The following is a 13,427-nucleotide window of genomic DNA, read 5'->3' as shown; positions in this document are numbered from 1 at the left end:
TTTGGACAATTTCAAACAGTTGTATTTCCCTAACGACCCCTTATAGGTGTGTCGGATTTGGTATCGAACGTCTCAGAATTTGAAGAGCTTTCCAACGAGCCATCATGCACTAAAATCGCTTCACATTTAAGAAAAATGTGTTTTTCACCTCTCCAGCAAAAGGACTTCCAAGTCACCAAATCGAAAAGACATTGTCCTGCCTTGTGTGTTTGAGAAACGCGCCAATTTTCGTTTTGGGAGTAAATGTGCAGGTCTCTTGAAACACTTTGCAATAACCAAATCTTTTCAAATCTTTTGGAAACATTGAAAGGGATACATTGGCTATCCAACTGTGTTAAAATAACCACAATGGTGTCGCGCATGCGCGTGCGGTAGCACTCTAACAGAGGCCTCTGACATCAATTTGGACAACTTCAAACAGTTGTATTTCCCTAACGACCCCTTATAGGTGTGTCGGATTTGGTATCGAACGTCTCAGAATTTGAAGAGCTTTCCAACGAGCCATCATGCACTAAAATCGCTTCATATTTAAGAAAAATGTGTTTTTCACCTCTCCAGCAAAAGGACTTCCAAGTCACCAAATCGAAAAGACATTGTCCTGCCTTGTGTGTTTGAGAAACGCGCCAATTTTCGTTTTGGGAGTAAATGTGCAGGTCTCTTGAAACACTTTGCAATAACCAAATCTTTTCAAATCTTTTGGAAACATTGAAAGGGATACATTGGCTATCCAACTGTGTTAAAATAACCACAATGGTGTCGCGCATGCGCGTGCGGTAGCACTCTAACAGAGGCCTCTGACATCAATTTGGACAATTTCAAACAGTTGTATTTCCCTAACGACCCCTTATAGGTGTGTCGGATTTGGTATCGAACGTCTCAGAATTTGAAGAGCTTTCCAACGAGCCATCATGCACTAAAATCGCTTCACATTTAAGAAAAATGTGTTTTTCACCTCTCCAGCAAAAGGACTTCCAAGTCACCAAATCGAAAAGACATTGTCCTGCCTTGTGTGTTTGAGAAACGCGCCAATTTTCGTTTTGGGAGTAAATGTGCAGGTCTCTTGAAACACTTTGCAATAACCAAATCTTTTCAAATCTTTTGGAAACATTGAAAGGGATACATTGGCTATCCAACTGTGTTAAAATAACCACAATGGTGTCGCGCATGCGCGTGCGGTAGCACTCTAACAGAGGCCTCTGACATCAATTTGGACAACTTCAAACAGTTGTATTTCCCTAACGACCCCTTATAGGTGTGTCGGATTTGGTATCGAACGTCTCAGAATTTGAAGAGCTTTCCAACGAGCCATCATGCACTAAAATCGCTTCATATTTAAGAAAAATGTGTTTTTCACCTCTCCAGCAAAAGGACTTCCAAGTCACCAAATCGAAAAGACATTGTCCTGCCTTGTGTGTTTGAGAAACGCGCCAATTTTCGTTTTGGGAGTAAATGTGCAGGTCTCTTGAAACACTTTGCAATAACCAAATCTTTTCAAATCTTTTGGAAACATTGAAAGGGATACATTGGCTATCCAACTGTGTTAAAATAACCACAATGGTGTCGCGCATGCGCGTGCGGTAGCACTCTAACAGAGGCCTCTGACATCAATTTGGACAATTTGAAACAGTTGTATTTCCCTAACGACCCCTTATAGGTGTGTCGGATTTGGTATCGAACGTCTCAGAATTTGAAGAGCTTTCCAACGAGCCATCATGCACTAAAATCGCTTCATATTTAAGAAAAATGTGTTTTTCAACTCTCCAGCAAAAGGACTTCCAAGTCACCAAATCGAAAAGACATTGTCCTGCCTTGTGTGTTTGAGAAACGCGCCAATTTTCGTTTTGGGAGTAAATGTGCAGGTCTCTTGAAACACTTTGCAATAACCAAATCTTTTCAAATCTTTTGGAAACATTGAAAGGGATACATTGGCTATCCAACTGTGTTAAAATAACCACAATGGTGTCGCGCATGCGCGTGCGGTAGCACTCTAACAGAGGCCTCTGACGTCAATTTGGACACCTTCAAACAGTTGTATTTCCCTAACGACCCCTTATAGGTGTGTCGGATTTGGTATCAAACGTCTCAGAATTTGAAGAGCTTTCCAACGAGCCATCATGCACTAAAATCGCTTCATATTTAAGAAAAATGTGTTTTTCACCTCTCCAGCAAAAGGACTTCCAAGTCACCAAATCGAAAAGACATTGTCCTGCCTTGTGTGTTTGAGAAACGCGCCAATTTTCGTTTTGGGAGTAAATGTGCAGGTCTCTTGAAACACTTTGCAATAACCAAATCTTTTCAAATCTTTTGGAAACATTGAAAGGGATACATTGGCTATCCAACTGTGTTAAAATAACCACAATGGTGTCGCGCATGCGCGTGCGGTAGCACTCTAACAGAGGCCACTGACGTCAATTTGGACACCTTCAAACAGTTGTATTTCCCTAAAGACCCCTTATAGGTGTGTCGGATTTGGTATCAAACGTCTCAGAATTTGAAGAGCTTTCCAACGAGCCATCATGCACTAAAATCGCTTCATATTTAAGAAAAATGTGTTTTTCACCTCTCCAGCAAAAGGACTTCCAAGTCACCAAATCGAAAAGACATTGTCCTGCCTTGTGTGTTTGAGAAACGCGCCAATTTTCGTTTTGGGAGTAAATGTGCAGGTCTCTTGAAACACTTTGCAATAACCAAATCTTTTCAAATCTTTTGGAAACATTGAAAGGGATACATTGGCTATCCAACTGTGTTAAAATAACCACAATGGTGTCGCGCATGCGCGTGCGGTAGCACTCTAACAGAGGCCTCTGACATCAATTTGGACACCTTCAAACAGTTGTATTTCCCTAACGACCCCTTATAGGTGTGTCGGATTTGGTATCGAACGTCTCAGAATTTGAACAGCTTTCCAACGAGCCACCTGGCACTAAAATCGCTTAATATTTAAGAAAAATGTGTTTTTCACCTCTCCAGCAAAAGGACTTCCAAGTCACCAAATCGAAAAGACATTGTCCTGCCTTGTGTGTTTGAGAAACGCGCCAATTTTCGTTTTGGGAGTAAATGTGCAGGTCTCTTGAAACACTTTGCAATAACCAAATCTTTTCAAATCTTTTGGAAACATTGAAAGGGATACATTGGCTATCCAACTGTGTTAAAATAACCACAATGGTGTCGCGCATGCGCGTGCGGTAGCACTCTAACAGAGGCCACTGACGTCAATTTGGACACCTTCAAACAGTTGTATTTCCCTAACGACCCCTTATAGGTGTGTCGAATTTGGTATCAAACGTCTCAGAATTTGAAGAGCTTTCCAACGAGCCATCATGCACTAAAATCGCTTCATATTTAAGAAAAATGTGTTTTTCACCTCTCCAGCAAAAGGACTTCCAAGTCACCAAATCGAAAAGACATTGTCCTGCCTTGTGTGTTTGAGAAACGCGCCAATTTTCGTTTTGGGAGTAAATGTACAGGTCTCTTGAAACACTTTGCAATAACCAAATCTTTTCAAATCTTTTGGAAACATTGAAAGGGATACATTGGCTATCCAACTGTGTTAAAATAACCACAATGGTGTCGCGCATGCGCGTGCGGTAGCACTCTAACAGAGGCCTCTGACATCAATTTGGACACCTTCAAACAGTTGTATTTCCCTAACGACCCCTTATAGGTGTGTCGGATTTGGTATCAAACGTCTCAGAATTTGAAGAGCTTTCCAACGAGCCATCATGCACTAAAATCGCTTCATATTTAAGAAAAATGTGTTTTTCACCTCTCCAGCAAAAGGACTTCCAAGTCACCAAATCGAAAAGACATTGTCCTGCCTTGTGTGTTTGAGAAACGCGCCAATTTTCGTTTTGGGAGTAAATGTGCAGGTCTCTTGAAACACTTTGCAATAACCAAATCTTTTCAAATCTTTTGGAAACATTGAAAGGGATACATTGGCTATCCAACTGTGTTAAAATAACCACAATGGTGTCGCGCATGCGCGTGCGGTAGCACTCTAACAGAGGCCTCTGACATCAATTTGGACAACTTCAAACAGTTGTATTTCCCTAACGACCCCTTATAGGTGAGTCGGATTTGGTATTGAACGTCTCAGAATTTGAAGAGCTTTCCAACGAGCCATCATGCACTAAAATCGCTTAATATTTAAGAAAAATTTGTTTTTCACCTCTCCAGCAAAAGGACTTCCAAGTCACCAAATCGAAAAGACATTGTCCTGCCTTGTGTGTTTGAGAAACGCGCCAATTTTCGTTTTGGGAGTAAATGTGCAGGTCTCTTGAAACACTTTGCAATAACCAAATCTTTTCAAATCTTTTGGAAACATTGAAAGGGATACATTGGCTATCCAACTGTGTTAAAATAACCACAATGGTGTCGCGCATGCGCGTGCGGTAGCACTCTAACAGAGGCCTCTGACATCAATTTGGACACATTCAAACAGTTGTATTTCCCTAACGACCCCTTATAGGTGTGTCGGATTTGGTATCGAACGTCTCAGAATTTGAAGAGCTTTCCAACGAGCCATCATGCACTAAAATCGCTTCATATTTAAGAAAAATGTGTTTTTCAACTCTCCAGCAAAAGGACTTCCAAGTCACCAAATCGAAAAGACATTGTCCTGCCTTGTGTGTTTGAGAAACGCGCCAATTTTCGTTTTGGGAGTAAATGTACAGGTCTCTTGAAACACTTTGCAATAACCAAATCTTTTCAAATCTTTTGGAAACATTGAAAGGGATACATTGGCTATCCAACTGTGTTAAAATAACCACAATGGTGTCGCGCATGCGCGTGCGGTAGCACTCTAACAGAGGCCTCTGACATCAATTTGGACACCTTCAAACAGTTGTATTTCCCTAACGACCCCTTATAGGTGTGTCGGATTTGGTATCAAACGTCTCAGAATTTGAAGAGCTTTCCAAAGAGCCATCATGCACTAAAATCGCTTCATATTTAAGAAAAATGTGTTTTTCACCTCTCCAGCAAAAGGACTTCCAAGTCACCAAATCGAAAAGACATTGTCCTGCCTTGTGTGTTTGAGAAACGCGCCAATTTTCGTTTTGGGAGTAAATGTGCAGGTCTCTTGAAACACTTTGCAATAACCAAATCTTTTCAAATCTTTTGGAAACATTGAAAGGGATACATTGGCTATCCAACTGTGTTAAAATAACCACAATGGTGTCGCGCATGCGCGTGCGGTAGCACTCTAACAGAGGCCACTGACATCAATTTGGACACCTTCAAACAGTTGTATTTCCCTAACGACCCCTTATAGGTGTGTCGGATTTGGTATCGAACGTCTCAGAATTTGAAGAGCTTTCCAACGAGCCACCTGGCACTAAAATCGCTTCATATTTAAGAAAAATGTGTTTTTCACCTCTCCAGCAAAAGGACTTCCAAGTCACCAAATCGAAAAGACATTGTCCTGCCTTGTGTGTTTGAGAAACGCGCCAATTTTCGTTTTGGGAGTAAATGTGCAGGTCTCTTGAAACACTTTGCAATAACCAAATCTTTTCAAATCTTTTGGAAACATTGAAAGGGATACATTGGCTATCCAACTGTGTTAAAATAACCACAATGGTGTCGCGCATGCGCGTGCGGTAGCACTCTAACAGAGGCCTCTGACATCAATTTGGACAATTTCAAACAGTTGTATTTCCCTAACGACCCCTTATAGGTGTGTCGGATTTGGTATCGAACGTCTCAGAATTTGAAGAGCTTTCCAACGAGCCATCATGCACTAAAATCGCTTCATATTTAAGAAAAATGTGTTTTTCAACTCTCCAGCAAAAGGACTTCCAAGTCACCAAATCGAAAAGACATTGTCCTGCCTTGTGTGTTTGAGAAACGCGCCAATTTTCGTTTTGGGAGTAAATGTACAGGTCTCTTGAAACACTTTGCAATAACCAAATCTTTTCAAATCTTTTGGAAACATTGAAAGGGATACATTGGCTATCCAACTGTGTTAAAATAACCACAATGGTGTCGCGCATGCGCGTGCGGTAGCACTCTAACAGAGGCCTCTGACATCAATTTGGACACCTTCAAACAGTTGTATTTCCCTAACGACCCCTTATAGGTGTGTCGGATTTGGTATCAAACGTGTCAGAATTTGAAGAGCTTTCCAACGAGCCATCATGCACTAAAATCGCTTCATATTTAAGAAAAATGTGTTTTTCACCTCTCCAGCAAAAGGACTTCCAAGTCACCAAATCGAAAAGACATTGTCCTGCCTTGTGTGTTTGAGAAACGCGCCAATTTTCGTTTTGGGAGTAAATGTGCAGGTCTCTTGAAACACTTTGCAATAACCAAATCTTTTCAAATCTTTTGGAAACATTGAAAGGGATACATTGGCTATCCAACTGTGTTAAAATAACCACAATGGTGTCGCGCATGCGCGTGCGGTAGCACTCTAACAGAGGCCACTGACATCAATTTGGACACCTTCAAACAGTTGTATTTCCCTAACGACCCCTTATAGGTGTGTCGGATTTGGTATCGAACGTCTCAGAATTTGAAGAGCTTTCCAACGAGCCACCTGGCACTAAAATCGCTTCATATTTAAGAAAAATGTGTTTTTCACCTCTCCAGCAAAAGGACTTCCAAGTCACCAAATCGAAAAGACATTGTCCTGCCTTGTGTGTTTGAGAAACGCGCCAATTTTCGTTTTGGGAGTAAATGTGCAGGTCTCTTGAAACACTTTGCAATAACCAAATCTTTTCAAATCTTTTGGAAACATTGAAAGGGATACATTGGCTATCCAACTGTGTTAAAATAACCACAATGGTGTCGCGCATGCGCGTGCGGTAGCACTCTAACAGAGGCCCCTGACGTCAATTTGGACACATTCAAACAGTTGTATTTCCCTAACGACCCCTTATAGGTGTGTCGAATTTGGTATCAAACGTCTCAGAATTTGAAGAGCTTTCCAACGAGCCATCATGCACTAAAATCGCTTCATATTTAAGAAAAATGTGTTTTTCACCTCTCCAGCAAAAGGACTTCCAAGTCACCAAATCGAAAAGACATTGTCCTGCCTTGTGTGTTTGAGAAACGCGCCAATTTTCGTTTTGGGAGTAAATGTACAGGTCTCTTGAAACACTTTGCAATAACCAAATCTTTTCAAATCTTTTGGAAACATTGAAAGGGATACATTGGCTATCCAACTGTGTTAAAATAACCACAATGGTGTCGCGCATGCGCGTGCGGTAGCACTCTAACAGAGGCCTCTGACATCAATTTGGACACCTTCAAACAGTTGTATTTCCCTAACGACCCCTTATAGGTGTGTCGGATTTGGTATCAAACGTCTCAGAATTTGAAGAGCTTTCCAACGAGCCATCATGCACTAAAATCGCTTCATATTTAAGAAAAATGTGTTTTTCACCTCTCCAGCAAAAGGACTTCCAAGTCACCAAATCGAAAAGACATTGTCCTGCCTTGTGTGTTTGAGAAACGCGCCAATTTTCGTTTTGGGAGTAAATGTGCAGGTCTCTTGAAACACTTTGCAATAACCAAATCTTTTCAAATCTTTTGGAAACATTGAAAGGGATACATTGGCTATCCAACTGTGTTAAAATAACCACAATGGTGTCGCGCATGCGCGTGCGGTAGCACTCTAACAGAGGCCTCTGACATCAATTTGGACACATTCAACAGTTGTATTTCCCTAACGACCCCTTATAGGTGTGTCGGATTTGGTATCGAACGTCTCAGAATTTGAAGAGCTTTCCAACGAGCCATCATGCACTAAAATCGCTTAATATTTAAGAAAAATGTGTTTTTCACCTCTCCAGCAAAAGGACTTCCAAGTCACCAAATCGAAAAGACATTGTCCTGCCTTGTGTGTTTGAGAAACGCGCCAATTTTCGTTTTGGGAGTAAATGTGCAGGTCTCTTGAAACACTTTGCAATAACCAAATCTTTTCAAATCTTTTGGAAACATTGAAAGGGATACATTGGCTATCCAACTGTGTTAAAATAACCACAATGGTGTCGCGCATGCGCGTGCGGTAGCACTCTAACAGAGGCCACTGACGTCAATTTGGACACCTTCAAACAGTTGTATTTCCCTAACGACCCCTTATAGGTGTGTCGGATATGGTATCGAACGTCTCAGAATTTGAAGAGCTTTCCAACGAGCCATCATGCACTAAAATCGCTTCATATTTAAGAAAAATGTGTTTTTCACCTCTCCAGCAAAAGGACTTCCAAGTCACCAAATCGAAAAGACATTGTCCTGCCTTGTGTGTTTGAGAAACGCGCCAATTTTCGTTTTGGGAGTAAATGTGCAGGTCTCTTGAAACACTTTGCAATAACCAAATCTTTTCAAATCTTTTGGAAACATTGAAAGGGATACATTGGCTATCCAACTGTGTTAAAATAACCACAATGGTGTCGCGCATGCGCGTGCGGTAGCACTCTAACAGAGGCCACTGACGTCAATTTGGACACCTTCAAACAGTTGTATTTCCCTAACGACCACTTATAGGTGTGTCGGATCTGGTATCAAACGTCTCAGAATTTGAAGAGCTTTCCAACGAGCCATCATGCACTAAAATCGCTTCATATTTAAGAAAAATGTGTTTTTCACCTCTCCAGCAAAAGGACTTCCAAGTCACCAAATCGAAAAGACATTGTCCTGCCTTGTGTGTTTAAGAAACGCGCCAATTTTCGTTTTGGGAGTAAATGTGCAGGTCTCTTGAAACACTTTGCAATAACCAAATCTTTTCAAATCTTTTGGAAACATTGAAAGGGATACATTGGCTATCCAACTGTGTTAAAATAACCACAATGGTGTCGCGCATGCGCGTGCGGTAGCACTCTAACAGAGGCCTCTGACATCAATTTGGACAACTTCAAACAGTTGTATTTCCCTAACGACCCCTTATAGGTGTGTCGGATTTGGTATCGAACGTCTCAGAATTTGAAGAGCTTTCCAACGAGCCATCATGCACTAAAATCGCTTAATATTTAAGAAAAATGTGTTTTTCAACTTTCCAGCAAAAGGACTTCCAAGTCACCAAATCGAAAAGACATTGTCCTGCCTTGTGTGTTTGAGAAACGCGCCAATTTTCGTTTTGGGAGTAAATGTGCAGGTCTCTTGAAATACTTTGCAATAACCAAATCTTTTCAAATCTTTTGGAAACATTGAAAGGGATACATTGGCTATCCAACTGTGTTAAAATAACCACAATGGTGTCGCGCATGCGCGTGCGGTAGCACTTTAACAGAGGCCTCTGACATCAATTTGGACAACTTCAAACAGTTGTATTTCCCTAACGACCCCTTATAGGTGTGTCGGATTTGGTATCAAACGTCTCAGAATTTGAAGAGCTTTCCAACGAGCCATCATGCACTAAAATCGCTTAATATTTAAGAAAAATGTGTTTTTCACCTCTCCAGCAAAAGGACTTCCAAGTCATCAAATCGAAAAGACATTGTCCTGCCTTGTGTGTTTAAGAAACGCGCCAATTTTCGTTTTGGGAGTAAATGTGCAGGTCTCTTGAAACACTTTGCAATAACCAAATCTTTTCAAATCTTTTGGAAACATTGAAAGGGATACATTGGCTATCCAACTGTGTTAAAATAACCACAATGGTGTCGCGCATGCGCGTGCGGTAGCACTTTAACAGAGGCCTCTGACGTCAATTTGGACACCTTCAAACAGTTGTATTTCCCTAACGACCCCTTATAGGTGTGTCGGATTTGGTATCGAACGTCTCAGAATTTGAAGAGCTTTCCAACGAGCCATCATGCACTAAAATCGCTTCATATTTAAGAAAAATGTGTTTTTCAACTCTCCAGCAAAAGGACTTCCAAGTCACCAAATCGAAAAGACATTGTCCTGCCTTGTGTGTTTGAGAAACGCGCCAATTTTCGTTTTGGGAGTAAATGTGCAGGTCTCTTGAAACACTTTGCAATAACCAAATCTTTTCAAATCTTTTGGAAACATTGAAAGGGATAGATTGGCTATCCAACTGTGTTAAAATAACCACAATGGTGTCGCGCATGCGCGTGCGGTAGCACTCTAACAGAGGCCACTGACGTCAATTTGGACACCTTCAAACAGTTGTATTTCCCTAACGACCCCTTATAGGTGTGTCGGATTTGGTATCGAACGTCTCAGAATTTGAAGAGCTTTCCAACGAGCCATCATGCACTAAAATCGCTTCATATTTAAGAAAAATGTGTTTTTCACCTCTCCAGCAAAAGGACTTCCAAGTCACCAAATCGAAAAGACATTGTCCTGCCTTGTGTGTTTAAGAAACGCGCCAATTTTCGTTTTGGGAGTAAATGTGCAGGTCTCTTGAAACACTTTGCAATAACCAAATCTTTTCAAATCTTTTGGAAACATTGAAAGGGATACATTGGCTATCCAACTGTGTTAAAATAACCACAATGGTGTCGCGCATGCGCGTGCGGTAGCACTTTAACAGAGGCCTCTGACATCAATTTGGACAACTTCAAACAGTTGTATTTCCCTAACGACCCCTTATAGGTGTGTCGGATTTGGTATCAAACGTCTCAGAATTTGAAGAGCTTTCCAACGAGCCATCATGCACTAAAATCGCTTAATATTTAAGAAAAATGTGTTTTTCACCTCTCCAGCAAAAGGACTTCCAAGTCATCAAATCGAAAAGACATTGTCCTGCCTTGTGTGTTTAAGAAACGCGCCAATTTTCGTTTTGGGAGTAAATGTGCAGGTCTCTTGAAACACTTTGCAATAACCAAATCTTTTCAAATCTTTTGGAAACATTGAAAGGGATACATTGGCTATCCAACTGTGTTAAAATAACCACAATGGTGTCGCGCATGCGCGTGCGGTAGCACTTTAACAGAGGCCTCTGACGTCAATTTGGACACCTTCAAACAGTTGTATTTCCCTAACGACCCCTTATAGGTGTGTCGGATTTGGTATCGAACGTCTCAGAATTTGAAGAGCTTTCCAACGAGCCATCATGCACTAAAATCGCTTCATATTTAAGAAAAATGTGTTTTTCAACTCTCCAGCAAAAGGACTTCCAAGTCACCAAATCGAAAAGACATTGTCCTGCCTTGTGTGTTTGAGAAACGCGCCAATTTTCGTTTTGGGAGTAAATGTGCAGGTCTCTTGAAACACTTTGCAATAACCAAATCTTTTCAAATCTTTTGGAAACATTGAAAGGGATAGATTGGCTATCCAACTGTGTTAAAATAACCACAATGGTGTCGCGCATGCGCGTGCGGTAGCACTCTAACAGAGGCCTCTGACATCAATTTGGACACATTCAAACAGTTGTATTTCCCTAACGACCCCTTATAGGTGTGTCGGATTTGGTATCGAACGTCTCAGAATTTGAAGAGCTTTCCAACGAGCCATCATGCACTAAAATCGCTTAATATTTAAGAAAAATGTGTTTTTCACCTCTCCAGCAAAAGGACTTCCAAGTCACCAAATCGAAAAGACATTGTCCTGCCTTGTGTGTTTGAGAAACGCGCCAATTTTCGTTTTGGGAGTAAATGTGCAGGTCTCTTGAAATACTTTGCAATAACCAAATCTTTTCAAATCTTTTGGAAACATTGAAAGGGATACATTGGCTATCCAACTGTGTTAAAATAACCACAATGGTGTCGCGCATGCGCGTGCGGTAGCACTCTAACAGAGGCCACTGACGTCAATTTGGACACCTTCAAACAGTTGTATTTCCCTAACGACCCCTAAAAGGTGTGTCGGATTTGGTATCAAACGTCTCAGAATTTGAAGAGCTTTCCAACGAGCCATCATGCACTAAAATCGCTTCATATTTAAGAAAAATGTGTTTTTCACCTCTCCAGCAAAAGGACTTCCAAGTCACCAAATCGAAAAGACATTGTCCTGCCTTGTGTGTTTAAGAAACGCGCCAATTTTCGTTTTGGGAGTAAATGTGCAGGTCTCTTGAAACACTTTGCAATAACCAAATCTTTTCAAATCTTTTGGAAACATTGAAAGGGATACATTGGCTATCCAACTGTGTTAAAATAACCACAATGGTGTCGCGCATGCGCGTGCGGTAGCACTCTAACAGAGGCCTCTGACATCAATTTGGACAACTTCAAACAGTTGTATTTCCCTAACGACCCCTTATAGGTGTGTCGGATTTGGTATCGAACGTCTCAGAATTTGAAGAGCTTTCCAACGAGCCATCATGCACTAAAATCGCTTCATATTTAAGAAAAATGTGTTTTTCAACTCTCCAGCAAAAGGACTTCCAAGTCACCAAATCGAAAAGACATTGTCCTGCCTTGTGTGTTTAAGAAACGCGCCAATTTTCGTTTTGGGAGTAAATGTGCAGGTCTCTTGAAACACTTTGCAATAACCAAATCTTTTCAAATATTTTGGAAACATTGAAAGGGATACATTGGCTATCCAACTGTGTTAAAATAACCACAATGGTGTCGCGCATGCGCGTGCGGTAGCACTTTAACAGAGGCCTCTGACATCAATTTGGACAACTTCAAACAGTTGTATTTCCCTAACGACCCCTTATAGGTGTGTCGGATTTGGTATCAAACGTCTCAGAATTTGAAGAGCTTTCCAACGAGCCATCATGCACTAAAATCGCTTAATATTTAAGAAAAATGTGTTTTTCACCTCTCCAGCAAAAGGACTTCCAAGTCATCAAATCGAAAAGACATTGTCCTGCCTTGTGTGTTTAAGAAACGCGCCAATTTTCGTTTTGGGAGTAAATGTGCAGGTCTCTTGAAACACTTTGCAATAACCAAATCTTTTCAAATCTTTTGGAAACATTGAAAGGGATACATTGGCTATCCAACTGTGTTAAAATAACCACAATGGTGTCACGCATGCGCGTGCGGTAGCACTTTAACAGAGGCCTCTGACATCAATTTGGACACCTTCAAACAGTTGTATTTCCCTAACGACCCCTTATAGGTGTGTCGGATTTGGTATCGAACGTCTCAGAATTTGAAGAGCTTTCCAACGAGCCATCATGCACTAAAATCGCTTCATATTTAAGAAAAATGTGTTTTTCAACTCTCCAGCAAAAGGACTTCCAAGTCACCAAATCGAAAAGACATTGTCCTGCCTTGTGTGTTTGAGAAACGCGCCAATTTTCGTTTTGGGAGTAAATGTGCAGGTCTCTTGAAACACTTTGCAATAACCAAATCTTTTCAAATCTTTTGGAAACATTGAAAGGGATAGATTGGCTATCCAACTGTGTTAAAATAACCACAATGGTGTCGCGCATGCGCGTGCGGTAGCACTCTAACAGAGGCCACTGACGTCAATTTGGACACCTTCAAACAGTTGTATTTCCCTAACGACCCCTTAAAGGTGTGTCGGATTTGGTATCGAACGTCTCAGAATTTGAAGAGCTTTCCAACGAGCCATCATGCACTAAAATCGCTTCATATTTAAGAAAAATGTGTTTTTCACCTCTCCAGCAAAAG

The sequence above is a fragment of the Haliotis rufescens genome, unplaced genomic scaffold (genome assembly GCF_023055435.1).
Source record: "Haliotis rufescens isolate VD_foot unplaced genomic scaffold, xgHalRufe1.0.p SCAF_25, whole genome shotgun sequence".
Classification (NCBI taxonomy): domain Eukaryota; kingdom Metazoa; phylum Mollusca; class Gastropoda; order Lepetellida; family Haliotidae; genus Haliotis; species Haliotis rufescens.
The sequence above is the reverse complement of the archived record's forward strand: the minus strand, read 5'-3'. Positions refer to the sequence as shown.